At 44.9% G+C, this 26,840-nt stretch overlaps 1 pseudogene; it reads left to right on the plus strand.

Annotated features, from left to right (window-relative positions):
• Nucleotides 1-3,478: 3,478 nt before the first annotated feature.
• LOC149345821 (uncharacterized) overlaps nucleotides 3,479-26,840 on the plus strand; it is a 101,750-nt pseudogene continuing 78,388 nt past the window's right edge.

The following is a 26,840-nucleotide window of genomic DNA, read 5'->3' on the forward strand; positions in this document are numbered from 1 at the left end:
GAAAGGCGGCGATTGTGCACGCAGCGTTATACAGCCTCCTCCTGGGCCGCAATTACCTGTCTTTTATCCGTTTCTCTTCTTCCACTGCGAGTAGAGACGCTGCGAGATTTCCTCCTTTTACGATCGGAGGGTGAATCCAATCTGCGCCGCGCTTTCATTAGCGGCCGCGAACGAGCGGGAGGAAGCGAGCAAAGCGACTCGTTGGGGGAGGAAGAAGGAGGCGAGAGCAGCGTTCCGCGGTGCTACGACGTCGCCCGCGAACGCGCATTGTTCCAACCACGCCAGTAACGCGAGGCCTTTAAGGGCTCCCCGACGCTTCCTGGTGAAAAGGTGCATTAAAAGTGTCGTTCGAATCTCTTCGCGGCGGCAGCTCTGGATGCGTTTCAACGCCAGAGCTCGTTTACGGTCGGCGAGAATTTCTTGCGAGACAGCGCAAAGCGCTTTGCACTGCCGTTCAGCCCACCGTTTCCCGCTGGGCCAACCCTCTCTGTCTCCCACAGACGCCCACATGCAAAGGAGACGCTTCTCGTGCGTTTCTAGCATGCGGGAAGAAAACCCCATCACAGAGAATCGCATGACAGTTTTGAAGCCTGGTCATAATAAATTAAGAAAGTCGGCACCACGCAGCTGCCTGTGGTTTGTTTAATGCCCAGGGCACGGGCTGATCCCTCTCTTGAGGCCGACTTCGTTGTTCCCGGAGAAAGAAACATGAAATCGAACGCCTTCAAGAGTACTTCACTCGCAGAGACGTAATCACTGAATGCTCCCTCTGCATCAGATGTGGCTATCAAGCAAGCGGCCTGATAACATGTCAACGCCCCTTCTTCCTTTCCCTTTCCCTCGCTGCAGCCGCAGCTATAAATCTATGCGCAATAAAGGACCGGGCGTCTTTTCTGCCCTAGCTACTGATGTGTCGCGTCTCTGCATGAAGCGATCGATACATGGTGTCAGAAGTGGCCCGGTGTGCCCAGCTGGGTTATTCAAGCAGCCGAAGCAATGGACATCGTGAAAGCGCCGGGACCACTTCAGTTGACTGGGAAGGTTAGAAGAAACTGGCTAATATTCAAGCAGAAGCTGCAACTGTTCCTGACAGCGACGTCGACCACCACCCCAAAGTCAGCAGCAGTCAAAGCAGCGACCCTTTTAAGCGCTGCCGGCGACGAGGCACTGGACATCTACAACAACTTCAGCTACGCGAAAGATGAGTCCAAAGATGATTACGACACGCTGCTCAAGAAATTTGACAGTTACTTCGACGGAAAAGAAAACGAAGTCTACGAGAGGCATGTATTTCGTATGCGGGTACAAGGTGAGTCCGAGCCATTTGAGCCCTTTGCACGAGACCTCAGAACGCAAGCTAAGCTCTGCAATTTTGGTGGCCTTGAAGAATCCATGGTACGAGACCAGATTGTTTCGGCACTAATAGTACCCCGCTCAGAGAAAAAATGCTACGAGATAAGAGTCTCACATTGCAGAAAGCAGAAGAGATGTGTAAGGCAGCGGAGACTGCCGCGCAGCAAAATGCTACCTGGTCCAAAGGCGACGTCCACGTTGAATACGCCGTAAGAAACCAGCCTGGTAAAGAAAGGCGGATTCGGTGCAAGCAGTGCAACCAGGCGCACGCGCCGCGACAGTGTCCAGCTTACGGGAAGCGCTGCTACACTTGCATAAGAATGAATCATTTCTCGTTGTGCTGCAGAAGTCGCCAAGTCAACGAAGTACAGGAAGAGGTGGAAAGCGATGAAAACTTCCAAGTTTTGGACGTCAGCATATGTGGTGTCAACAGGCAAGCAGGGCTAGATTGGACAATGCAAGGCCGGATTGCCGGATGCGTCATCAGTTTCAAAGTTGACACGGGCTCCCAGGCAAACCTTCTTCCCCTCAGCATCTTTCGACGCATCTGCAGTACAACGCCCCTGCGCAAGAGTAGAGCGGTTCTTACTGCCTACAATGGCAGCGTTATCAAGCACGTGGGTATCGCCACAGCACCACTGTTCCTGAACAAAGCGAAGCACGAGACGAATTTTTTTATCGTGAAAAAAGGCCGACAAGCAATCCTTGGCTTTAACACATGCCTGCAATTTGGCCTCATTGGCGTCAGTCCTGTGTTTTGTGTGCCTTCTGTGTCCCCGTTTCTTGCGCCATACCAGTTTTTATTTCATCATGAACCAACTCGCCCAAACTAGAGTTTTACTTGATCATTCCAACAGTTGTCGATGCCGTTAACATGCAGTATGGGCATGAAACACCAGAGCAAACGGCCCCGCACCTTTTCAGTGGAACCGGCTGCGTCAAACGACACTACAAGATGGTCCTGCGGCCCGGTGCGGTTCCAGTGGTACAACCAGCTAGGAGAGTACCCTTCTCCTTAAGGGAACCACTACGTGAAGAGCTCAACCGCATGGAGAAGGCGTCCATCATCAAAAGGGTAGACGAGCCCACCGAATGGGTGAGTCCCTTGGTCATAGTTCCCAAAAAGAATGGAAGCCTCCGGGCGTGCATGGACCCAAGAGAAATTAACAAGCACATCATGCGTGAGCACTACCCTATGCCCGGACGTGAAGACATTGAGTGCGAATTGTCAGGGGCGCGACTGTTTTCCCGCCTTGACGCCAACTCCGGCTTCCACCAAATACCGTTAGATGAGGCCACGTCGCGAATATGCACGTTTGCGACTCCGTTCGGCCGCTACAGATTCCTTCGGCTGCCTTTCGGTATTTCGTCTGCTAGTGAGGTCTTCCAGAAGACGCTCGCAGAGATCGTCGACGGCCTGCCAGGGGTTCGTGTATATGTTGACGACGTGCTAATCTGTGGCAACAGCAAACAGCAGCATGATGAGCACTTGCGAGCAGCACTGAGAAGGGCAGAGGAAGCTGGTCTTACGTTCAACCGTGAGAAGTGTGCCTTCGGTGTGAAGGAAATAACATTTCTTGGAGACGTCATCAGTGAACATGGCATACTGCCGAGTTCTGATCTAATTTCAAGCATTCAAGCTATGCCACACCCGAATGACAAAAATGCAGTACGCAGAATGCTTGGAGTCGTTAACTATTTCCGCAAGTACGTGCCTCGACTGAGCGATAAAACGTCCCTACTTCGCAGCTTGGTGAAGGATAACGTCGTTTTTGACTGGAGTTCGGCTCATGAGCGTGAGTGGAAAGAGGTCTGCGAAGCATTAACAACGCCTCCTGTGCTGGCCTTCTTCGACGCGAAGAAAGAAACCAAAATTTCGGCTGACGCATCTGGGCTAGGGTTAGGCGCAGCAGTGTTGCAGAAGCATGGCAGTGAGTGGCGCCCAGTCATGTACGCTTCGCGAGCGCTCACCGATAGCGAAACACGGTACTCGCAAATCGAGAAAGAAACCCTGGGCATTGTTTTCGCATGCGAAATGTTTCACCAGCTGGTATATGGCCGCAAGATTGTCATTGAAACGGATCCCAGACCTTTGCTGGCAATCGCGAAAAAGGCAATCGGAGATATGCCACCAAGGCTGCAGCGTTTCTTTATTCGTATTCTTCGTTATGACTACGAACTGCAGTTTGTTCCTGGCAAGGACCTGCTGTTGGCGGACATGCTGTCCCGTGCTCCTGCCCTTCGTGCCGGCCTGGAGTCAACCGAAGACCTCGACGTTCATGCTGTACAGGTCCTCTCAAGCATAGTAAGCACACCAACAAAACGGCGCCTGCAAAGTGAGACTTTAGCGGATCCATACTTGAGCAAAGTCTTGGAGCAGGTGGCACAAGGAACTAAGATTGAAGGAGAGTTGAAGCCATTTGCAGCAGAACTATCGGAAATTGATGGAATACTGCTGAAAGGATGCAAAATTGTCGTACCGAAGACAATGAGAGTGGAGATACTGCAGAAGTTGCACGCGGGACATCTTGGGCTGAATAAAAGTAAAGCCAGAGCTCGGGGCCTGATCTTCTGGCCAGGAATGGGCAGTTCCATTGAAACGCTCATTCGCAAATGCAGCGCATGCCAAAAGTACGCCTACAAGCAAGCTTCTGAGCCTTTTATTTTGTGGCCAACACCCAAGGTGCCATGGCACCGGGTGGGAATCGACCTTTTTCATTTCGCTGGTGACATGTACGTAGTGGTGTTTGATGCGCATTCAAACTTTCCAGACGTTGAGAAACTCGCCGTCACCACTGCGCGCGAAGTCGTTACAAAGGTTGCGTCTATTTTTGCGCGGTACGGAATTCCTGCCCAAGTGTGTACCGACAACGAACCTCAGTTTGCTTCCCAAGAGTTCGCGGAGTTTGCACGGCGCTATGACTTTGTCCATATTACTTCGAGCCCTGAATTTCCGCGGTCGAATGGTTTGGCCGAGAAAGGAGTACAAATAGTGAAGCGCATTATGAAGAAAACTGCAGAGTCTCGTGACGACTTCTGGATCGGTCTTTTATCATATCGCGCGTCCCCATTAGAGGACGGACAATCACCGGGAGAATTGTTGCAGGGTCGTCGGCTGCGCACTACTCTGCCTGAATGCAGCGTCGAACAGGAGCGCCCGGTAGTCAAGCACCGCCAGTCATCCAAGGGCAAACTACTGCCTCCACTGCAGCAAGGAGACACGGTGCGGGTTCGTGACGACCGCCAATGGTCGCGCAAAGCGATGGTTCTCCAGAAGGTGGCTCCACGATCCCACATCGTGAGAATGGACAACGACCGTCTTCTAAGGCGTAATAGGCAACATCTGCTGCGAACCCAAGAGTACTACAACGTCATCGATGACAGCGACGACGACGCGGACATCCGCTCCGAGGCTAGAAGAACTTCAAGTCCTGGTACCGCCGATGGCCAGGGTGAGCCACGTGATGGACTTGCCACAAGCACTCGGCTCACAGCATCAGGTGCAGCTGGTGGATCAAGCATGGACTTGCCACGTGATGGACTTGCCACAAGCACGCAGCTCACAGCATCAGGTGCAGCTACTGGATCAACCATGCCAGCCATTCCACGCAGGACAACCCGACCACGCATGGAACCTAAACGGCTGACTTATGATCACAAGTTTCGGCAAATTTCTTAGAGCATTGTCAAAACTGATCTTTTCACAGAGGAAAGAAGATGTATCAGATGTGGCTATCAAGCAAGCGGCCTGATAACATGTCAACGCCCCTTCTTCCTTTCCCTTTCCCTCGCTGCAGCCGCAGCTATAAATCTATGCGCAATAAAGGACCGGGCGTCTTTTCTGGCCTAGCTACTGATGTGTCGCGTCTCTGCATGAAGCGATCGATACACCCTCCAAAGTTCTCTTGCCTCACATATTTTTGATAACCGCACTTCGCGCATGCAGTAGACAGTGGTTCAAAGTTTTGAAATTGGGCGTCCACTCCTCGTTAGCTCAGGCTGGCGCAGTATAGGAATACTTCATTTGCTTTCTCAAAAGTTCGCTTTTTTCGAATGCAGATTGTATTGCTTACTTCATTTTGTACTGTGTTTGCATTGATCTATTTTATTTGGGTCGGCATATGATGTACAGACGTCTGTATATAGTATTTGCTGCCTGTGCTTTGAGACTAGCATAGCTTAGTCTGGCACTTTCCGGGCCTTTCTCTATGCCTCCTGAGTCAATTTCTATGCAGTTGTCTGAAAGAAAAAGAGAAAGAGATAATTCTTGACTCTTGATGCTTTTTTTTAATGGAACCAGTCAATTTGAAACCTTTTGTTTCCTTTTTTATTAGCTTGTGATCCGTTCTCAGCATGTATGTGATTAGAAGAAAGACCTTCCAAGTTTCAGCTAAATAAAGCGTATTTTCGAGAGTTCGTACGTGACCCGTAAAAGAAATAAAGAAGGCGGAATATTACGCTCTCTGCTTCAGCACTGACAGGGATGCGATGACGAGAAGTGGGACGGACGAGGGAAGCCCTAATGGGAAATTCAATGTTTATCAGAGTAGCTACCTAACGAATCAATTGCGCATGTCCTGTCGCTTCCACAAAAATGTTCTTAAGTGGCAGCCAGCCGAAGAATGGGACGCGACGAACTATAGCAAATAGGTGATTTAATGGCCTCCGGCCTAGCGCGAGCGCTCCGTTCCGCACCACTCCAAGCTTCGTCATCGTGACAATATTTCAAGGGACAATTCCCGTGTGTACTATATACACGATGACTACCCCTGTGAAAAATCAAAATATGGCAAAGGATCGTAACCAGAGCAAAGAAGAAAAAAATTAAAAATTCGCATCTTCTATTCATCCTTACAGAATTCCTTTAATTACCGAGATGCAAAAACAACCTGGAAGAAAAAATAATTCCAGTGCTAAAGCCTCTGAAAATCGAAGCTACTGCAACATGAGAAGCAGACTTCGCGCTGTGTATGCCACAATATTTGTGGATGCATTGTCATTCAGCTTTACCGCAGTAGTTAGTTTATTGTTTTTATTTTATTTTATAGGCATGCTAATTTTATAGATAAAACCTCAGGTTGCTTGAGCCAACGTTTCGACAAGAGGACTTGTTTTCGTCTGGGCAAAGCGTCCATCATTGGCAGGGATTAAATAGGGCCTTCGCTCCGAGGAGGAAGGCCCCGGGTTGGGGAAAGGAAAGTGGTGTGAGAGGGGATGCGTGTCAAGAAGGGTGAATCTTGATTCGTTAAGCTGCTATAGTGGAAAAACTTATATCCGGGGGGTGTGTAATGAACAAAGGTTTTCTTTGAAGGGGCTGCGACTTGGGGGAGGCGCTGGGTGGACCTGTAAAACTCAGATAAGAGGGTTAGTCAGCGTGGCACAGGGAAATGAGAACGAGGCAAACAAAATAGGCTGGCACTGGAAAGAGAAAGAAAAGGGGGGGGGGGGGGGGGGGCATTTCTAAGGAAGGACAAGGCAGAGGGGGGGGGGGGGAAATGGCTCGAGTTCAGAGAAAGCCAAAAGGTGGGGGTGCAGGTGGCAACAGGAATGTCATGGTTTCCGAGAACTGATAGTAGGGGTTTAGGCGAGAAAAAAAAAACTGAACAAAGGGAGAGGGTGAGAAGGCCGAAAATGTGGTCGAAGATATGAGGTGGGAAGGGTGAAAAGAGCGATAATACACTGATGCGAGGTTCTAGGAAATGGTCTGACCACGTGAAAGACAATTGTTAATTTAAAATTTTAATTTTTTTTCCCATCGCTCAATGGGAAATAATTTCAAATGACGGATCCCTTTCACTCATAGCTATTTTAAAAGAACATTGTCAAGACCAGTTAAATTCCCTCGATGATCAACTTAGTAAGATAGAACTAAATTCGGACGAAAGCCAGGCACTAGCAGATTTTGTAGCCAGAAAAGAACGCAAGCTACACGATAAACGACAGCGTAAACAAATCAGAGCTAAATTTCCGCTAGATACGAATACATCTGGACAGTTTAACAACCGCCCGCCAATTTCGATACAGACAAAAGATACGCCTTTTCCGCCGCAGGACACTAACAGCAACATTGTCGATGTTTCCAAATCCCTAAGTGATAGCGACAAACGGATTGTGAAGCATGGCCTCACATTTTGTCCAACTAACAATAATTTTAACGAGTATGAACTTCACTGAGATCTCACAGAATTTGTGCGAAGATTGCGAATTAAGGAATTCTTTACCGAAAAAACGAACACCCCGATTCCTAACCTAGCTCTTTCCTGTAACACGTGGTAAACGGGTGTAGGAAAAAACGTCCCCAGAAAAAACGTCCCCGGAACATACATCCCGGGTAAAAAGGTCCCTGGAAAAAAGGTCCCCTGAGGAAGCACCGTCTAGGAAAAAATGTCCCCAAGTGAAGAAAAAAATTCCTTCCGGAACCCACTTTACAGAAAATTGACCTCTTTATTAGTCTCTTCTTTGGATTTGAGAATAGATGTAAGCGTGAAGCATTTTGTAGTACAAGACCACACCATGGTCATGCAGTCCAGGTTATGCAAAGAAAAAGCCCTTCTGCAGGTGAATTCGCAGAAGCGCCGAACGATCCAGAGACGCACTCGACCACTTCCATTTCGCCGCCATCATTGTTCTTGATGGAATATCTGTTCGTTGTTTAGTCGCTTCCGTGTCAACATGTGTAACCGTTGTAGCTTGCAATGTTGCAGCTTGCCAAGAAGATACGTAGTCCAAGCCTTGGTATCACGGTGAAAATGGTGATGTAACATAAAATCAGTGAAATGCGACGACAGTAAAAGGAAATGAGTTGCTGGGTGAAGGCTAATACAATTTAGCTTGTACTTAGCTTGTGTATCGAGATGTCTTTCGCATGATGTGTTTTGTTGCAAACCTTCTAAGCGTTGAGCGATAAACCACTGCCACACTTGCGTTGCTCCGACCATGCCGTTGCGTTTACGGAGCAGGAACTCGGTCCATCGGCAAACAACTTGTATCCGCCTCATGCGAGCCATCATATGCATTCATGCGAGTCGCACGCATGCACTGATGCGAGGCGGCCGGATGCTCAAATTACGGCGGCTTACGATACGTTTGATGTCACCCGTTTTGGGACAGTTTTTCCTACCTCACAAATCGAGAGATTTTTTCCGGGGATGTATGTTCCGGGGACATTTTTTCCGAGCCGCCGCGGTGGCTCAGCGGTTATGGTGCTCGGCTGCTGACCCGAAAGACGCGGGTTCGATCCCGACCGCGGTGGTTGAATTTCTTTGGAGGAGAAATTCTAGAGGCCCGTGTACTGTGCGATGTCAGTGCACGTTAAACAACCCCAGGTGGTCGAAATTTCCGGAGCCCTCCACTACGGCGTCTCTCATAGACTTAGTCGCTTTGTGACGTTAAACCCCATAAACTAAACCAAACATTTTTTTCTGGGGACATATCTTCCGGGGACGTTTTTTCCGGCTGCCGTGGTCAACACGTGCTCACCCTACTGAAGTAACCAGCCTTAATCCCATCCCTCTCAAAGCCGAAAGCACGTGGACGCCGGAAGCACAGCAGAGTCCCGAATTAGACTTGTACATTAAATCTGTCTCAAAAGAAATTATAGACCAAACAAAGCATGCTCGAAGACGCAACGGAACAGGCTACATTGAACCACTTAGCTTCTAGAACCGATACAGTCATTAAGCCTGCTGACAAAGGAGGTAGCGTAGTTATCCTGCCGGCCGAAAAATACAAAAAAGAAGATTTTAGGCAACTCAACAACCCTTGTCATTATAGGAAATTAGATTCAAATCCCACTTCAGAGTTCTGCAAATTGATTCTGAACAAACTGGCAAACTTATTATCAAGGGAACTAATCAGCCAGTCTGACTACCACCTCTTAAATCCGCTAAACAAACAGGCACGACGCTTTTACCTACTTCCCAAAATCCATAAGGTTTCCGCAGAAGACTTGTTTACCGCTGATATCCCCGGCAGACCTATCGTTTCAAACAATAACACACCCACAGAGAACTTATCAATTTTTCTGAACAACTATCTTGCAGATATTCCCACCCACCTCCCTTCCTTTGTCGAGGATACACGGCACTTTCTCCGCATAATAGAGTCTCTGAATGACGCTTCCATTATCCCAGCAGATAGCATACTTGTCACACTGGACGTCGCCGCTTTGTGCACAAATATTCCCATAAATGAAGGTATCGACGCGCTCTCCAAAATTCTAACTCTAAGTCTTCACCCGCACGAAACTGAAGTGTACCTCACGCTACTTGAATTGGCACTAACACTCAACTACTTTGAATTCGATTCTTCTTACTACCTTCAAGTATTTGGAACAAGCATGGGCACTCCCTTCGCACCCACCTGCGCGAACATTTTTATGGGGCTACTAGAATCTAAACTTCTAAATTAACTTCTAAAAAACCCCTTATATACCTGCGTTACACAGACGACATTATCATGATATGGGAGCATGGGGCTGAGACCCTGAAGGCATTCGTCACACATTTAAATTCATGCCACTCCAGCATTAAATTCACCTTCAACTCCTCGAAAACGCAAATCAATTACCTCCATTTAGAAAATAGCGAGCTCAAAACCACACTTTCCAGGAAGCCGACTGACCGACAGCAATACTTAGATTTCACTAGCCATCATCCAAGACACTGCAAACAAGGTATTTTCGTAGGACAGGCAACGAGACTAAGAAGAATATGTAGCGACGACGACGACTACCTGAAACACCTCCACTCGCTAAAAAACACACTAATCACCAGACACTATCCACAGACAACCCTTAATAATGTGTTCCAACGAGCAGCCACTTTGAAACGAGATGTAGTTCTTAAAAAACGAACAAAAGCTAACAGTCAACCACCTCCTGCACTTATAACGAAATACTCAAACGCGCTTCCAAACATAAACAGTATTCTACGGAAATACCACCCCATTTTAACTGGTAACAACCGTCTCAAGAAAATATTTCCCGACGCACCAAGGGTAACATACAGACGCAACACAAACCTGAAGAACATTCTGGTACATGCTAGGCTCGGTAACAAACCACCACCGACAGTAACTTCATGCTCTCGACCTAGATGCAAGACATGCGAACATTTACAAAGGGACACTACGGTTAAAAGTACGGCAAGCGATTTCAGTTTCGATATAAAGACCAGTTTTGACTGCACATCGTCCAATATTATCTACATGCTCCAGTGCTCCTTCTGCCAGAAACAATATATCGGAGAAACTGGGCAAACAATGAGTGCCAGATAAAACGGGCACCGGGCTGACACAACACGGAATGAACAGAAGGCAGTGTCGACCCATCTTAATCAACGCTATCACAAATTCGATGAACTCAAATGGTTCATTCTTCAGTCAGGCTTCAAATCGACTAGGGACAGAAAATACAGAGAAGCATTCCTAATCCACTAATTTAAAACACTGCAACCAACAGGGATTAACATGTCCAGAGGAAACGTGGAATCTCTCAGGCACATTCCAGGGTTAGCATAATTTTAAATTAAGAAATGTCTTGCACGTGGTCAGACCATTTCCTAGAACCTCGCATAAGTATATTATCGCTCTTTTCACCATTCCCACGTGATATCTTCCACCACATTTCCGGCCTTCTCACCCTCTCCCTTTGTTCACTTTTTTTTCTCCCCTAATCCCCTACTATCAGTTCTCTTGCAAAATTTTAGTGCGAACAACACGGACAGAAAGAGTAGACGACACGAGCGCTGACTAACAAATGGAAGCTTATTCGAAAACACGTAGACTTATAAAGGAAGAAAGTGCGATAAAATTGTTGGTCAAAAACCAAAAGAAGAAAACTAAAAACAACAGTCACCGCCATCCCCTGCTATCAAGGCGCAAAGAACTTGTCCAGATATGCTACCTCTTTCTCCCGTATAGCAACAGACGGTTTGGCCACGCACGTGTTATGACCCTTGGCGATACTACATGCCTCGTAAATTTCCCTACACAACACGTTGCCATGCTTGTACACAATCGTAGTGTTGTCAAGGTCCGGCGAGCACATGCAGGTCCCGAGTTCCTTGGACTCACGGCAGTCAAAACAAGGTTCGAAGACACTGGTTTTCTGCAGTCCAGTGAGTTCTTGTGCTCCTGCAGCCGCACGTTTATGCATCTGCCCGTTTGGCCGTAATACACCTTCCCGCAGGCCAATGGCACCTTGTACACAACCCCCTTTTCGCAGGCGGTGAACTCGCCTGCAGAAACGCCTGCAGCATGACAGTGGAGAGTTTCCTCGAGCTACTTTCAGCATACCTAGAATCGACCTTCATCATGTGGGAAAACAAGGTGTACGTTCAACGTTCGGGAGTGTGTATCGGCTCTCGGGTCGCTCCAATTCTCAGCGATATTTTTCTATCGAAGGTAGACAGGAACGTGGACGCTGACTTGAAGGACGTCGCAAGACGAATTTTCAGGTATGTAGACGTCTACCTTGTCTTCATCAAAGGGGCCAGCAGCATCCGAACGACGCCTGATATTCTCAAGATCTTCAAGGAAAGAGGTCAGGGCCTCAACTTCACATTTGAAGTGCCAAGAGAGGGTTGTATCCGGTTTTTGGACCTGGAGCTGAAGCTAACCAATCTTCATGTTTGCTGGGTGTATGCTCCAAAGGCGGGTAAGCCCCTTCTAAACTTCCAGTCCCAGCATTCAAGACTTGTCAAGGACGGCCTAGCCATGTCTGGTATGTCCACAGCCCTGAGGCAGTCGTGTCCCCACCGATTTGAGGAGGGGTTTTGAGGCAAGTGGCCAGATAAGTGATGTGACTATGTATGAAGGGATAATACAAAGATAGGAGTAGGTTGAATGAAAAATATGGACGCGCCTTAATTAGAGCTCTGATGCCAAACATAGATCTTTTTTTTGATGAGTGATATGGGCGGAAAATTTAAAAGCTAAATCAAGAATAACGCAGAGGAAGTTGGTGTTATCAGAAGGCGGAACATTACAAGAACAAAGGTTTAACGTAGGAGGACACGAAATAATTTTCTGGCTACTTTTCAACACTATGAATTTCGTTTTAGCGGGATTAATCACGAACTGATTACCAGTGCACCATTTGGCTACATTACTTACAACGGCATTCAATTCAAGAGTCAGATCATCTATGGGCGTATTAGATAATGACATGGCAGTGTCATCAGCATATAAGACACAGTGAGTTGGACTAATAGAATTGTTTGTTTGTTTGTTTGTTTATGGGGCTTAACGTCCCAAAGCGACTAAGGCTATGAGAGACGCCGTGGTGGAGGGCTCCGGAAATTTCGACCACCTGGGGTTCTTTAACGTGCACTGACATCGCACAGTACACGGGCCTCGAATTTCTCCTCCAAAGAAATTCAGCCGCCGCGGCCGGGATCGAACCCGCGTCTTTCGGGCCAGCAGCCGAGCACCATAGCCACTGAGCCACCGCGGCGGCGGGACTAATAGAATTAGGAAGGTCATTAATATATGAAGGAGCTAGACACCGCAGCGGACACGGGACAGAGAAAGAAGACGACACAGGGCGTCTTCTTTCTCGGTCCCGTGTCCGCTGCGTTGTCTAGCTCCTTCATGTCTCACCAACTGGCCTACACATCTACCCTCATTAATATATAGTATGAAGAGTAAGGGTCCTAAAATAGAGCCCTGAGGAACAGCTTGGTTAATGGTTTTAGCTTGGGAGAATCTTCCACCAACATTGAATATTTGTTGACGATTTTGTAAATCGCTTTTCAGCAGTCGCGACACAGGACCTGTAGTTCCCTAAAATTTTAGTTCTTGAAGCAATATGGAGTGATTAATCATATCAAAAACTTTCGTGAATACTAAAAATACAGAACCAACAAACTCGTCATTATCAATGCTTTGCTTGATAAAATCAGTCAAAGAGATCAGAGCTAAGTTAGTCTAGCTGCCAGACCTTAGCTTTTTTGAGGCAAGCAGGAAAAACAACTCTCTTTAGGTAGAGATTAATAGCATGACAAACTGGTTCAGAGATCATATTGGCTACAAGTTTAAGGTGCCGAGAGGATATCTTATTTAATCCAGGGCTAGTGTCCTTGAGGCCAGTAATCAGCAGTTTGATTTCACGAGGCGAAACAGGAAAAAGAAAAAAAAGATTCTTTAGAGCGCGTTATGTTTTTCTCTGCACTAGGTGGACGACTATTATAATGCACAGAAAGGAAGTCACTAAAGGCATTTGCAATGTTGTATGGATCAGTGGAAATTAATTTCAGTAAGGGGGCTGTTTGTGCTGGGTAATTTGAGGAAGTCACTCAAAAGTTCCCATTGCCTTTTAGTGTTGCTTTCATTTTTATCTATTTCATACTTACAGTAAGATTTTCTCTTTAGCACAGTAGCGCAGTTTGTCTAGCGTGCAGCTAAAGAAACATAAAAAGGCTGCTTCTTTATTTTTTTGTATAAATTTTCTTTGCGTCGCATACAGCCTAATAAACTGCCTATAAGCCATGGATTGTGGGGAAAACTGTAATTCTTTCTACACTTTACTGATGTTGTACTCTGAGATACGCAGATGAAAAAAAGGCGGCAAAACATTCCATTGCGCGCTCGGGATCACTCGACGCAAAGCAAGGAGACCATTCAGTATCACTAATAGCATTAAAAAATTCTTCGCTATTAAACCTGCAAGTGAAGAAAACTGAACGCGAAGGACGGGAAACTTCACTGTCCGTAATGAAAATAGGAAAATGATCTGTAATGTCGAGTTCCATGACCCGTGAATATGGTGAGGGCGAAATATTGGTAAGAAAATGGTCGATTAACAAGGACCCGAAAACACTTCACCCGACCCGAAAACAGTCAATATAGGAAACAACATAGGAGTTCTCCGTATCTAGGAGGTTAATATTAATGTCTCCAACAATTATAACATTCTTGTTTACGAAAGATGGTTTATTTAATGTGCACTCTAGCGCTAACAGTAACTCAGGGATTGATCATGACGGGGAACGGTAGATGCAGCCGAGTACCAACTTACGGCAGTCAGCGGAAAAGAGTGAATGATTCGCTTCAATCCAAACTGATTCGCATTGCGTTGCATTCAGAGCGAGGTCTGATCTACGGTGGTATGAAATTTCTGCGGCAATAAAAATTGCAACACCCCCACGTCTGCTGGATAGGCGATTGCAGTATTCTGGCATATAGGATGTAAAACCAAACAGGTTGTCGTCGAAATTGGAGAGCCAGGTTTCAGAAATGCAAATGAAAGAAAATGAGTGTAGAAGTGAAGTGATAAAGTTATCGATAGATTCATGGTTTTTCCTGAGGCTGCGTGCGTTGAAATGGATAAGAGAGTGAGTACTGTTCGCAAAGATATGTTCAAGCTTATCAGGACATAGTGGAATGCTTAAGGAGGATTCAGCTGAGTCTGAAGCCATGCAGTGGAAAAACTAGGTCACCACTTCCTCAAGTTTTCTTTAACTAACAATTCTAATTCTTCAGCTCCTTTTGCGAGTTCGACATTCTTCAGCATTGCAGACGAGTTTGACGAGCAGCAAAAAGTACAACCGCAGCTGGCAGCACTTGTGGCAAGAAAAAAGAGGCGAAGAACGAAGAAAATTGAATTCTACTAACCTCGAAGTAGTTCAAAGATTTAGCGAAGCTTGCAGAAACCGCAAATGCTGCCAGAAAGTGATGAAAAGCCGGAGACGAATCCTTATATATCTGGGCTTTCCGTTGGGACAGGGGGCGTATTCATCAATGCGATGAAGCACTTGACGATATGGTTTCGCAGGCGTAAATCAGGGGCAGTCAGTTGCAGAAAACAGCTTGATATCGGACGGAGAATCTTCAGGGCCAACAGCGAAGCATGTCAGTCGATACCAGCAAACCTGCGAAGCAGTTTAAAGATTTAGCGCAGCTTGCAGGAACCGCAAATGCTGCCTGGCAGCGGCAGCAGCGTGATTCGGACGCGTTCCAGTTCTCACGCTCCATCTATATTTTTCGCAGGTGTGTAATTTTCATTGCTTCATTGTTCCCTTACGCTCTTTTGTGCGTCACTGCTGCTGCTGCTGCTGCTGCCGGACTTCTTATTCGCTTTCATGCGTGCATGACTTGTAATGCCTACCGATGAGTGCGAGATTTGCCTTGCTTGCAACGAAACAATAGAAGACACAGAGGACTTGATCAAGTGCAAGGAATGTAACTACCCGTACCATGCAACAGTTTGTTCTGGAATCTCCGAGTCGTTAGGGAAAAAGAAGGCTGCCAGTGCTCGGAAAGTGTTTGTTTGCCCAACATGTAAAATAGGGTCATCGCGCACCGGTTCAGTGAGTGGTATGGCCACTGCTCCGCGTACGGGTTCAGCCTCTGATCAGTCGTTCGATGTCGCTTTGGCCTTCGCAGAATTGAGCCGAAAGCTCGACTGTTTATTGCCACTGAGAGACCAGGTTCATAACATCGAACAAAATGTTCAGTTAATGTCAGACCATTTTGATGAGATCCTGAAGCGCGTAAACAACCAAGACAAAGAAATCGCGCAGCTGAGGGAAAGGTTGGAGAAAGTTGAACGTGCACGGCCTGGCGAGGAACTGTCCCAGATAAACGCAGACCTGAATGACCTGGAATATAGGAACAGGAAAAGGAACCTGGAAATACATGGTGTTCCTTTCACGGAACAGGAAAACCTTCTCAGTAAGGTCAATGACATAGCCAAATTAATAGAGGTATCTGAAGTTAGTGCTCGCGACCTGGAGGCTTGCCACAGGCTTCATGCAAAACGGAACAAAATACCGGCCATTCTAGTTAGATTTGAGAGACAAGAAGTTAGGGATGAATGGTTGCGGCTGAAAGGTTCTCTAAAGGATTGCACGGACGACATTTACTTCTGTGAAAATTTAACCCGTAGAGCCAGATACCTCCTACAGGCAACAAAGGAATGGGCTAAAGTCAACAATCACAAATTCGTTTGGCATGCCCATGGCACAATCCTTGTGCGCAAAAAGGAAGGCGACTCTGCCTGTGTCGTTAGTTCTATACATGACTTGGCAAAGCTTGCTTCTTAGGCTGCTGCACGCCGTGAATTTTTGTGAGACTTTTTCTTTATGGCCTCTAACAGCTACCCATTGCCATATGAAATACGCAATACTCATTCACAAGAATGGTTTCACCAATCTGTTTTAAAATGCTTTCATTTGAATGCACGATCAATAAAAAATAAATATGAGGAATTTAATATTCTAGTTGACAGCTTTGGTTTCAGCCTGGATGTAATCATGCTTTCAGAAACGTGTCTCAGTGAAAACGGTGATTTTCGGTTACCTTCTTTTTCAACATTTGCTATGAATCGGCGCACCTCACGCGGTGGTGGTGTCTGTATTCTTGCCAGTGATAAATTAGACTCCGACATTCTTGATGTACTTTGCTGTAGTTCTGCTGATGTTGAAGTTGTGTCAGTCCTAGCCAATAACACAGTTTTGTCCGTGTTCTACAGACCACCGAAAGGTGATGTGCCCTGTTTTCTAGAATACTTTGAATTTCTCCTTAAATACATCACTGAACATAAATATGATGCGATCATTAGTGGTGACTTCAATATAGATATGATGACCACTACACCTAACAGTGAGAACTTTGACATACTTTTGAAGTGCTTTGGTTTCACTATTACTACTTCGAAACCCACTCGTGTGACTCTAACATCAGAAACTCTAATAGACTTATTCATAACGAACATTGTAACCTCATCTATATGTTCAGGTGTCACGTGTTGTGATCTTAGCGATCACATGGGCATATACTTTTTGTGCAGGAAAATAATTCGCAAGCGAACATCCCATCTTCCGCATTCAACTCAACACATCACACCAACAGCTCTAGAAAGTTTTCGTGCAGATATTTCATTGATTGACTGGAGTGACGTACATGCCATAGCTACTGCAAACGAAGCATATAATTTATTCTTAGAAAAGTTTTGTGGTGCGTATAAAAGGCATATTATTTATAAAGATAGAAAGACTTCTAATAAGATAAGGAAACCCTGGATATCACGAGAAATGTATCCCCGTATAAAAGAGAAAAACAAGTTGTACCAATCGTTTATTAAATCAAAAAGTCCTGCTTGTTTGGCAGAATTCAAAAAGTTTAGAAATAAACTGAACACCGACATTCGCAAAGCAAGAAACACTTATTATGAAAAGTACTTTGATTCACGCAACTGTACAGATGGTCTATGGAGAAAAGTTCGCTCGCTGGATGGCTTTTCTTCTGACAATAAACCGGTAAACAGTATTACATATAAAGGCACTGACTATGGTGGTAATAGTCTTTGTAATGCTTTTAATGATTTCTTTACATCTCCGCATAGCACTCCTGCAGATATACGATCATTTCCCAGAGAGAGGCATCTGCCTACCCTTTTCCTACAGCCTGTCTCTGTAAACGAGATCATCTCTGTCTTTAGTGAGATAAATAACAACACCTGCTGTGATGTTAATGACATCCAGATAGCTCCTGTCAGGCACGTAATTGATATTATTGCCCCTCCGCTTGAACATATTTATAACTTGTGCTTAGCAACCGCTACTTTTCCACAAAACATGCAAACTGCAAAAGTAATAGTTCTTTTTAAAAAAGGAGATAAAAATGACCTCTCAAACTACCGACCAATCAGCATCCTGCCAGTCTTTTCAAAGGGCCTTGAAAAGGTGATACATGCGCGTCTTGAGAGGTTTTTAGAAGCTCACAACCTAATTACAGACTCTCAGTACGGATTCAGGAAAAACAGATCAACAGAACTCGCTCTACTTCATCAAAAAGAATTCATATTAAATAATTTCGAACAGAAGAACATTGTAATTGGAGTTTTCATAGATTTTACAAAAGCATTTGATCGCATAAATCACAATATACTGTTTGATAAACTTGAATATTATGGAATAAGAGGGAAATCGCTTCAGTTAATCAAATCCTATTTGTCATGTCGCACACAGTATGTACAGATTAATAACTTTAAATCAACAGTGAGACCGATTCAGCCCGGAGTGCCGCAAGGCAGCATATTAGGTCCAGTCCTATTTAACATTTACATTAATGATATTGTTGCCCTAGACCCTACAGCGCGTTTCATAATCTACGCAGACGACACGAGCATATTCATCCCTGGCAGCAATTCTGATCTTACACCGCGTGTGCAAAACATATTAAATGCGCTGGAATCCTGGTCAACTTCGAACCTGTTAGCCGTTAATGTGTCTAAATCAAAAATTGTCATTTTTCGTCAAAAAAACAAGATATATCACCTATCAAACGACCTTTGCTACAAGTCGAATAGAATTGAATTAGTACACTCATTCAGGTCATTAGGTGTAGTTTTCTCCGAACACACCTAATGAACAACAGTAACCAGTTCATCTGTGAAAACATGACTCGACTCACACGGGGTCTGTTAACGGCTACAAAAGAATGGCCTAAGAAATCTGGTTACGCCTACGTGTGGCATGCAAACGGCAAGGTGCTCATTCGTAAGAAAACGGGCGACTCTGCTATCGTCGTTCGCCGGCAAGATGACCTCGCTCAACTAGAATAAAGGAAAGATGCCTTAAGTTTCATGAAAAACAAAATGACCGCACAATTTTTTCGTGATATCAAACTAGCGAAATGCCAACAGTTCTCTGTGTTTCATCTGAATGCCAGAAGCCTAAGAAATAAGTTTGATGAATTAACTTTGTTCCTGTCCGATTTAAACCACGATTTTGACTTGATCACTTTTAGCGAGACATGGTTTACATCACATGAGGAATGTCCCCTACTCCCCGGGTATGAGTGCCTGCCTGCTTTTCGAAAGGAAAAACGAGGCGGTGGCATCCTTATGTATGTACGCTCCAGTCATCAATATAAAACAATACCTGAATATAGTGTTATAAATGGAAACATTGAGTGCTTAATCTGCAGTGTTATGGCACATTGTTCACTCTTGTATATCGGCCACCTTCGGGATCAGTGTTTGAGTTTTTTCATTTTACAGAACAGCTGCTTGATTTTAGTGTTCAAATTGAAATGCAAACCGTGCTTATTGGAGATTTCAATATAAATGCCTCACTGGACAATGCAATTTACATCAAGTTCCAAGAAATCTTCCAATCCTATGCATGCACGAACACTATACATTCACCCACAAGGATAACAGCTGAAACTGAAACCACCATTGACCTCTGCATTACAAGCTTTCCTCCAGAACAAGTTCAGTCCGGGACGATAATGTGTGCCGTGAGTGACCACTTACCAATATTTTCCATACTTCCTTGTAAAGTGCCACATACCCCGCCACATGTCTTTCTATCGCGGTCATACTCACAGAAAAATATAAGGGTTTTCATAGAGCAGCTTTCTGCCTGTGATTGGGAAAAAGAACTAGACCCAAACAAAGAATACAACATTTTTCTTTCCATTTTTATAACTGCGTATAACACTAGCTTTCCACTTAAAAGCCAGAAGGAAAATAGAAAGATCAGAAAGCCGTGGATAACTTATGATCTGTATGAAAGAATCAAAGAGAAAAACAAGCTCTTTCAAGTATTTTTAAGTAGAAGGGATCCATACGACTTTACGATATTTAAAAAAAAGCGTAACAAACTAAATGCCGATATCAAGAAAGCTAGATGCGAATACTATGAAAACAAATTCTCGAGTATTGTTGACAATACGCAGTTGACCTGGAAAACCATAAGGGAAATGATTTCACTAGCCAGTCCTGAAAGAAAAGTTTTGTTCCCCACAAAAGGATTAACTGACCAGAATGTTGCAAATCTTTTCAATGCCCACTTTCTAGAAGCTGGAGCCCCAAATGTTTCTCCTACTACAACTCCATGTGAACAATACATAACATTACAATGCCCTCAAACAATATTTCTCGCCCCAACTTCCCCAGAAGAAGTTTTTAACATAATCATGTCATTGAAGGAAAAGTGCGCAGCAGGCCCTGACGATATTAAAGTTGCCCCCCTCAAAGCCGTAGCTACTCTGATAACTCCTGTTTTCACGCATATATGCAATTGTATACTTCAAACAGGGATATTCCCCGACCTAATGAAGATCGCACGCGTTTCAGCTATTCACAAAGGTGGCTCTGTCGATGACTTGAACAACTATAGGCCAATTTCAGTTCTCTCGGTGTTTTCCAAAATCCCCGAGCACATAATAAACAAAACATTAACCGCTTTCCTTTCCCTACATAACTTAACTACAAGCGAGCAGTTCGGTTTTAGGAAGAACAAAACAACAGAAACTGCATTACTCTACATCAAAGAAAGAATCCTTGAAAACATGGAAAAACGAAAGCTTACCTTGGGGGTATTTCTGGACTTCAAGAAAGCCTTCGATTCTGTCCAACATGACATACTACTAACAAAGCTCCCGTTTTACGGAATCCGAGGTACAGCACACACGCTCATAAAAAGTTATTTATCTTGCAGAGAAAAATACACAAAAATAAATGATACCAGATCTAACCGAGATGCTATCAAATACGGAGTTCCGCAGGGATCTATTCTAGGCCCAACATTATTTTTACTTTATATCAATGACATTGTAAACATCCCAGGCTGCTCTGAAATCGTATTATATGCAGATGACACAAACGTATTTTTTTCAGGTTACGATGAAAGCTCAGTTTTTAAATCAGCAAATGAATGGCTTCGCCATTTAGAATCGTGGTTAAGTTCATGTAAGTTAGACCTAAACATAAATAAAACTAAATACCTCATTTTCAAACCTAAAGGCAGCAAAAGAGAAAATGACTTCAATTTAAAATTCCGAAATAGTGTCATAAACCAAGCCACGACAACTCGCTTTCTGGGTGTTACCTTTCATGAAAATCTACTCTGGGACAAGCACATAGATGCTCTCAGAATTGAACTCTCTCGAGTTGTTGGAATATTAAATAGGTTACGATACTATTTGCCAATATCGGTAAAAAAACAAATTTACCACGCCCTCTTCCATTCCCGCTTAACATACTGCTTTCTTGCATGGTCAAGTACAACGCAAAGAAACTTGACTTATCTACAGTCTCTTCAAAACCGTTCAATACGTGCTATTGGAATTATTCCGAAAATGGAAAATTGCTCTCCCCATTTGAAGGCTTACGGTATACTGGATGTTAGTAAGCTAATGAAATATAAAATATCCCTCGAAATAATGCGCCAGTATAAGTTAGATAGGTCAACATTTGAAGCTAAATACTGTAACAAATCTACCCCCTATGAACTTAGACAAGATACAGTGCAAATACCCAGATCACGTACGAACTATGGAGACCACAGGTTGAGTACACAAATTCCAAGACTTTTGAATCAATATCCTGCCATTTCTGAAATACTGTCTGCCAATCCATCACAACACAAAATAAAGAAAACAATGAAACTTATGTACCTTATGGAGGTATAGGTGCAATTTCCATGCATTCATATGTATCCTGCTTTTTTTTTGTCGAAATGTATTATTATTAAATGTGTAAATGTAATTACGCTATTTCCTATTTTGTCTGATTTATTTTATTTCTGATGTACGTAAGCCGGCATTTTCTTTGTTTGTATTTCAAGCTATTGTATCTTTTTTTGTCTCTTGCAAATATGTTGTGCATACATGGTTTAAATGCATTGTCTATAATTACACTGCTGCAATCTGTTTGTATGTACTTTTTACACGCGTCTTCAAACCCTGTAAATAGTTGCCTCTGCTGTCAAGGGTGGGATGGGCTCGTCAGGCGGGAAACCGCCTTTAGCCTACTCACCCAGGACAGAATTTTTTGTAAATTTTGTCCCAAATAAAAACTTACTTACTTACATGCAGTGGGATGAACACATTCATGATATATCATTAAAATTATCAAGAGCTACTGGTCTTGTTTACCGCCACAGGAATTTATTGCCACTAACAGTGAAAATAATTCTGTACCGCGCCTTATTCTGCTCTCACTTGTATTACTGCACACTAATATGGGCCACCACAACAAACACAAACCTACAGAAACTGTTAGTACTGGAAAAAAAGATGCTCAGAATAATATATGGGTCACATTTGTGAGGCTTATCACATTAACAGGGAAGGTGATAACTGTGTCAGCACGACGTCACTTGCCCTAACCAGGAAAGAAACCATGTATCTCCGAAACAGTTTGCCACATTTTGATTAGTTTGTGCTCTTTGTAACCCAGTGTGCGCATGTGCCACTGAAGTGTTTTTAAGTACCTGTTTGTTGTAGTAAACCTTCAGTTGATGTTTAGCGCTCGTCCTGTCTCTTTCTCTGTCTTTGTCCTAGTTTTATGCGCTAGTCTTTTAATTAACTATGACACACCAACTAGCCCAGCTTTCCGCCTAGGCTGTGAGACACACCGGTGTACTCGGTCGCTCTTCTTTGTTGTCTGATATCAAACATGATTTAGCTTCGATTTTTCATCCCTGCATAGGTAAATTTCTGCTGTCCGGTACGAAAGCTCATTGCGCTCGGTCGACGGTACCTAGAGCGCAGTCAGGAAAGCCAGCCTACTAAATGGCTTGCAATGTAGGGGACATGAGGACTCTGTCGGCTGGAACATTGTCAGCTGCTTGTTTATAAAGGCAGCAGAACTTAAGCTTCTCCCAGTTACTTCAGCTCTGACGCGTTGTTTTGCACGTTGGGCGCAGCCTCTCAAAGACGGTTATGGCACAAATCCTCTTAATTGGCTACACATGAAAAGGCGCAGAAGAGGACACCAACTGTGGCGGTTACATCCGCGGTTTTGAACACAATCTCAAAAAAATCGGTGATAGAGTTGATGTCGAAGCAATATTTTCGGTGCCGCATAAGCTTGCAAGATTGTGCAAGTATGTCAACGGAATTCAAAAGAAGCCCAGCTTTCAAAAGGTGCACCGTACAACACGGTTACTACCAGGCCGGGAGAGTGTACTGTCCGAAGTTTCACCTTCGTGCGGGCGTTTGTACATTAGCCGAACCGGTCGGTGTGTTAACGATCGCATGAGGGAACATGCCGAGATTGTCAGGCCTTCAGACGGAAAAACGGCCTCACACCTGAGTGCCCCGAATCTCCACAGGGTTTTAACCAGCAAGAGCCCCGTGGGTGAAAACGTCGGTCGCTCACCCACTGATCGCCTGAGGCAGCGCACCAAGTTTTGAGTGCGTCAGCTCCCAAAAGTAACCTCAGTTTACATCGTCAGGAGTGACAAGAAGATAGGCTCAGTCCAGACCTGGGTTTACGCAATATTATTGCGACTCAACAAGGGGAAGCTTTGGGCCAGTTGGTGTTATGGTGTTACGCATAGCGTACGGTGTTACGTACGCTATGCACAAATGCAACCTTTGCTGCAACATGTCTTTTTTCCCAATAAACTTCAGTTGCTAGTTGCCGCTCGTCCTGTCCTCTTCTCGTTCTTCAGTCCTGTCCAAGTTCGCGGTTATTCCTCCTCTCTGCGACTGATCGCAGTCAGGTGACGCGTGAAATCACCGAAGCGTTCACAGTCAGCAAAAAGGGCGCAGATTGCGCAAGAGCACACGGAGTTAGGTTGGCAGATAACCAATCGCCGACCTATATAGCTAACAGAGCCTTAACCCGCACTGACTGATATTCTTTCAGTGCATTTCTGCGTTTGAACTTTTCCTATTTATTTATTGCCTCCTCTGAAATAAAGCTTCAGTTGTTAGTAGCGCTCGTGCTGTCTGCTGTAGCTTTTTGTGTCCCGTTTTTGCTTTGAATTCACTTCAATGAAAAACCAAGCCCATCTTCATACGCTTACATCTTGAACCTCACAGTAAGGGACCCAGATATGGGCCGAATAATGAGCCTGGTTAGATATCGTCACCAGTATCAGCAAGACTACGCCCACAGCAGGAAAAAGACCTCTACCATACCTCTCCAATCAACCTGCCCTGTGCTAGCTGCGGCCACCTTCTTAATCTCATACGTCCACTAGCTTTCTGCAGCCCCCTGCTACGCTAGCCTTCTCTTGGAATCTCATCCGTTATTCTTACCGCCATCGGTTATATTTCCTTCGCACTACATGCCTTACCCGATTAAAATTCTTACTCTTGATTTCAACTAGGAAGCTATCAACTCGCGTTTGTTGCCTGACCAACTCCACCATCTTTCTGTTCCTAAATGTTCCATGGCCGCCGATGATGTGGGTGCACGCCATCTGCTGTGGACGTGTCCCGGAACAAGTATTTCAAGAAGACGAAGACTACGTAATGTTGGTCTAACGGCCACCAGGGAGGAAGAATTTACCCCGCGGCTGAGGGAGAACGCTAAGAGCCGGAGCCTGCTCAGGTTTCTGGATAAAAGTAGCCGCCGCTACCTTCTGTAGCATATTGACTGCCCCGTCTTGTGCCACGTGGGAAGTCCTCAAAATAAAAAAAAGGAGGGGGCATCCTGTATGGGACCCTATTTAGCGTCTCGCGTTAACATTTCCGAAACAAACAACGAAGCTCACCCGGCAGACGTGTCTGTGTTCGGGGGCCCTTCGCATCTGTTAAGCCTAGGTGAGATCGGGGCATGGACGCCACACAGACTGCATTCCCTACGCGTAACACCCATCATAGGGCAAATAGTGCTAATTTTTTACATTACCATTCAGCTTTTATGTGTGCAAAGGGCTAAGCGCGTAGCATTTTGTAATGTTACTACGTTCAGATAGAGCACATGTACATATCGAAAGATTGTTCGCCATCACGATGTACACATATAGAGGGTGTCCGCATGTGTGTTATTGAACCCTAGACCTAAAGAACAAAGGGCACACAACTTAGTGATATGTACCAGCGTGTATCCGTGTGTTAGAGAGAGTAACGAATGTGAAGCAGTTTTAGCGACACCTAGGAACTGCCTCATTCTTGCGATCTCAACAAAGGCTTTTGTTTATGTGGGTGTCCGTGAAGGAAAAAACGAAAAATCTGCAGCGTTGTTGCTTAGTGGTTATTATAACTGCCCAACCTGCATTTGAGTCTGTCCGGAACAGTCAAACAAATATTCGATATTCAAGTGTTTGCTTCGTATACCGCTCCATGTATACGCACTTTCTTCCTAGACGTGTCATAATTATGCGACTGAGTAAAATGCCCCTTTTGCCATCCACTGACACTTCCTTGCTTAAGCTAGACGCGCAGACGTTGCGCCTCACAATAATGACTTCAGAGAAACAGCAGACCGGTGGCCTTTGCGACAGTCCTGCAACAATTTTGCCTTGTTGTATCAGTGTAAAGAGGAGACGCTGTTCTGGGACGTTACGCAGAGAGCTTTCAAGGGGCGCAGTAATTTTTATCCCTTACGGTGCGTCGACTTACTGCGCAACACCCTGATATGAACCGTCGGCGTATTCTTCCTCTTCCACTGTGGTTGCTATGATTGCTGGGATTGCTGCCTATGATTGCCGCGCGGCATGATGAAATCTCCTAAAACCGCCATTGTGTGGCTATCACGCCTCGGCAAAATGTGAATTTACATTGGAAACCTGCATCATGAAATTGACTTCAAAGAGGAAAATGTCAAGTACTCCCAAGGAAGAACGTTGAGCTAGCTGGTGGTTCCTTAATAATTGAAAAGACTAGCCCTTAGGGAGAGGACGAATAAATAGAAAAAAAGTCAGTACGAGTGCCTATTTCTCCCACTTCCTATTCATCTTTGTTCGTCCCCGCCCTAATCACTAGATTTTTTTAACTAGTACTCCTTTTGGCCACGTATTCAGCTTTGCCTTCATTTTAGTATGTTGATGTGCCTGTCTCATGTGTTGAGAACGGTTCAGTGTCGCATATTGGGCCTTTATATGATAGCGTTCCTAAAAGCGAATCTTTTGCACTGGCTGGAGCGATGACACGTGTCGCGTTCGCTCTTTGCTACTGCCGCATGCCCAGTGTTAGTTGCACCATGGTGCTGCTCCAGGTAATGGAAAAAGGTGCGGTGAAAGCAAACATGGAATCAATTCGTCATAATATACCTGCCCTTGTTTCTCGCAAATATTCTTTACAAATATATTGTAGTGCTAGGTTATTAAGGCCAATTTTACTGGGGATCAAACTTCCGAATGTATTTTCCCCCATTAATATTGAAGACATTGATTTTTATTAGCGAGCAATTCAAACATTGTTAGAAAAAATTGAATGTTCCAAAAGCCACGGGGCCAGACGGCTTGCCGGCTGCATTACTTTCTTCGTGCGCGGGCCCGGTATCAAAATACTTGTTTGTTATTTTCACAAAATCGCTTTAAGAAACTGCTTTGCCAGATGACTGGAAATTTGCTCACGTCGTGCCCCTGTACAAGTCGGGGCCCCGCAGTATCGTTTCAAATTACCGTCCAATCTCGCTAACTAGTATTAGCTGCAAGGTGCTTGAATATATCTTCTTTCCTAACATAATGAATCATTTGAACGCTTTTTCGTTACTATCCCCCCAGCAACATAGTTTCCGTACTGGATTTTCCTGTGTCACGCAATTTAGTGAATTTACATATGATCTGGCTGGT

The sequence above is a fragment of the Amblyomma mixtum genome, chromosome 4, assembly GCF_055824585.1.
Source record: "Amblyomma mixtum isolate Tamu chromosome 4, ASM5582458v1, whole genome shotgun sequence".
In the NCBI taxonomy this organism is placed as follows: Eukaryota; Metazoa; Arthropoda; class Arachnida; order Ixodida; family Ixodidae; genus Amblyomma; species Amblyomma mixtum.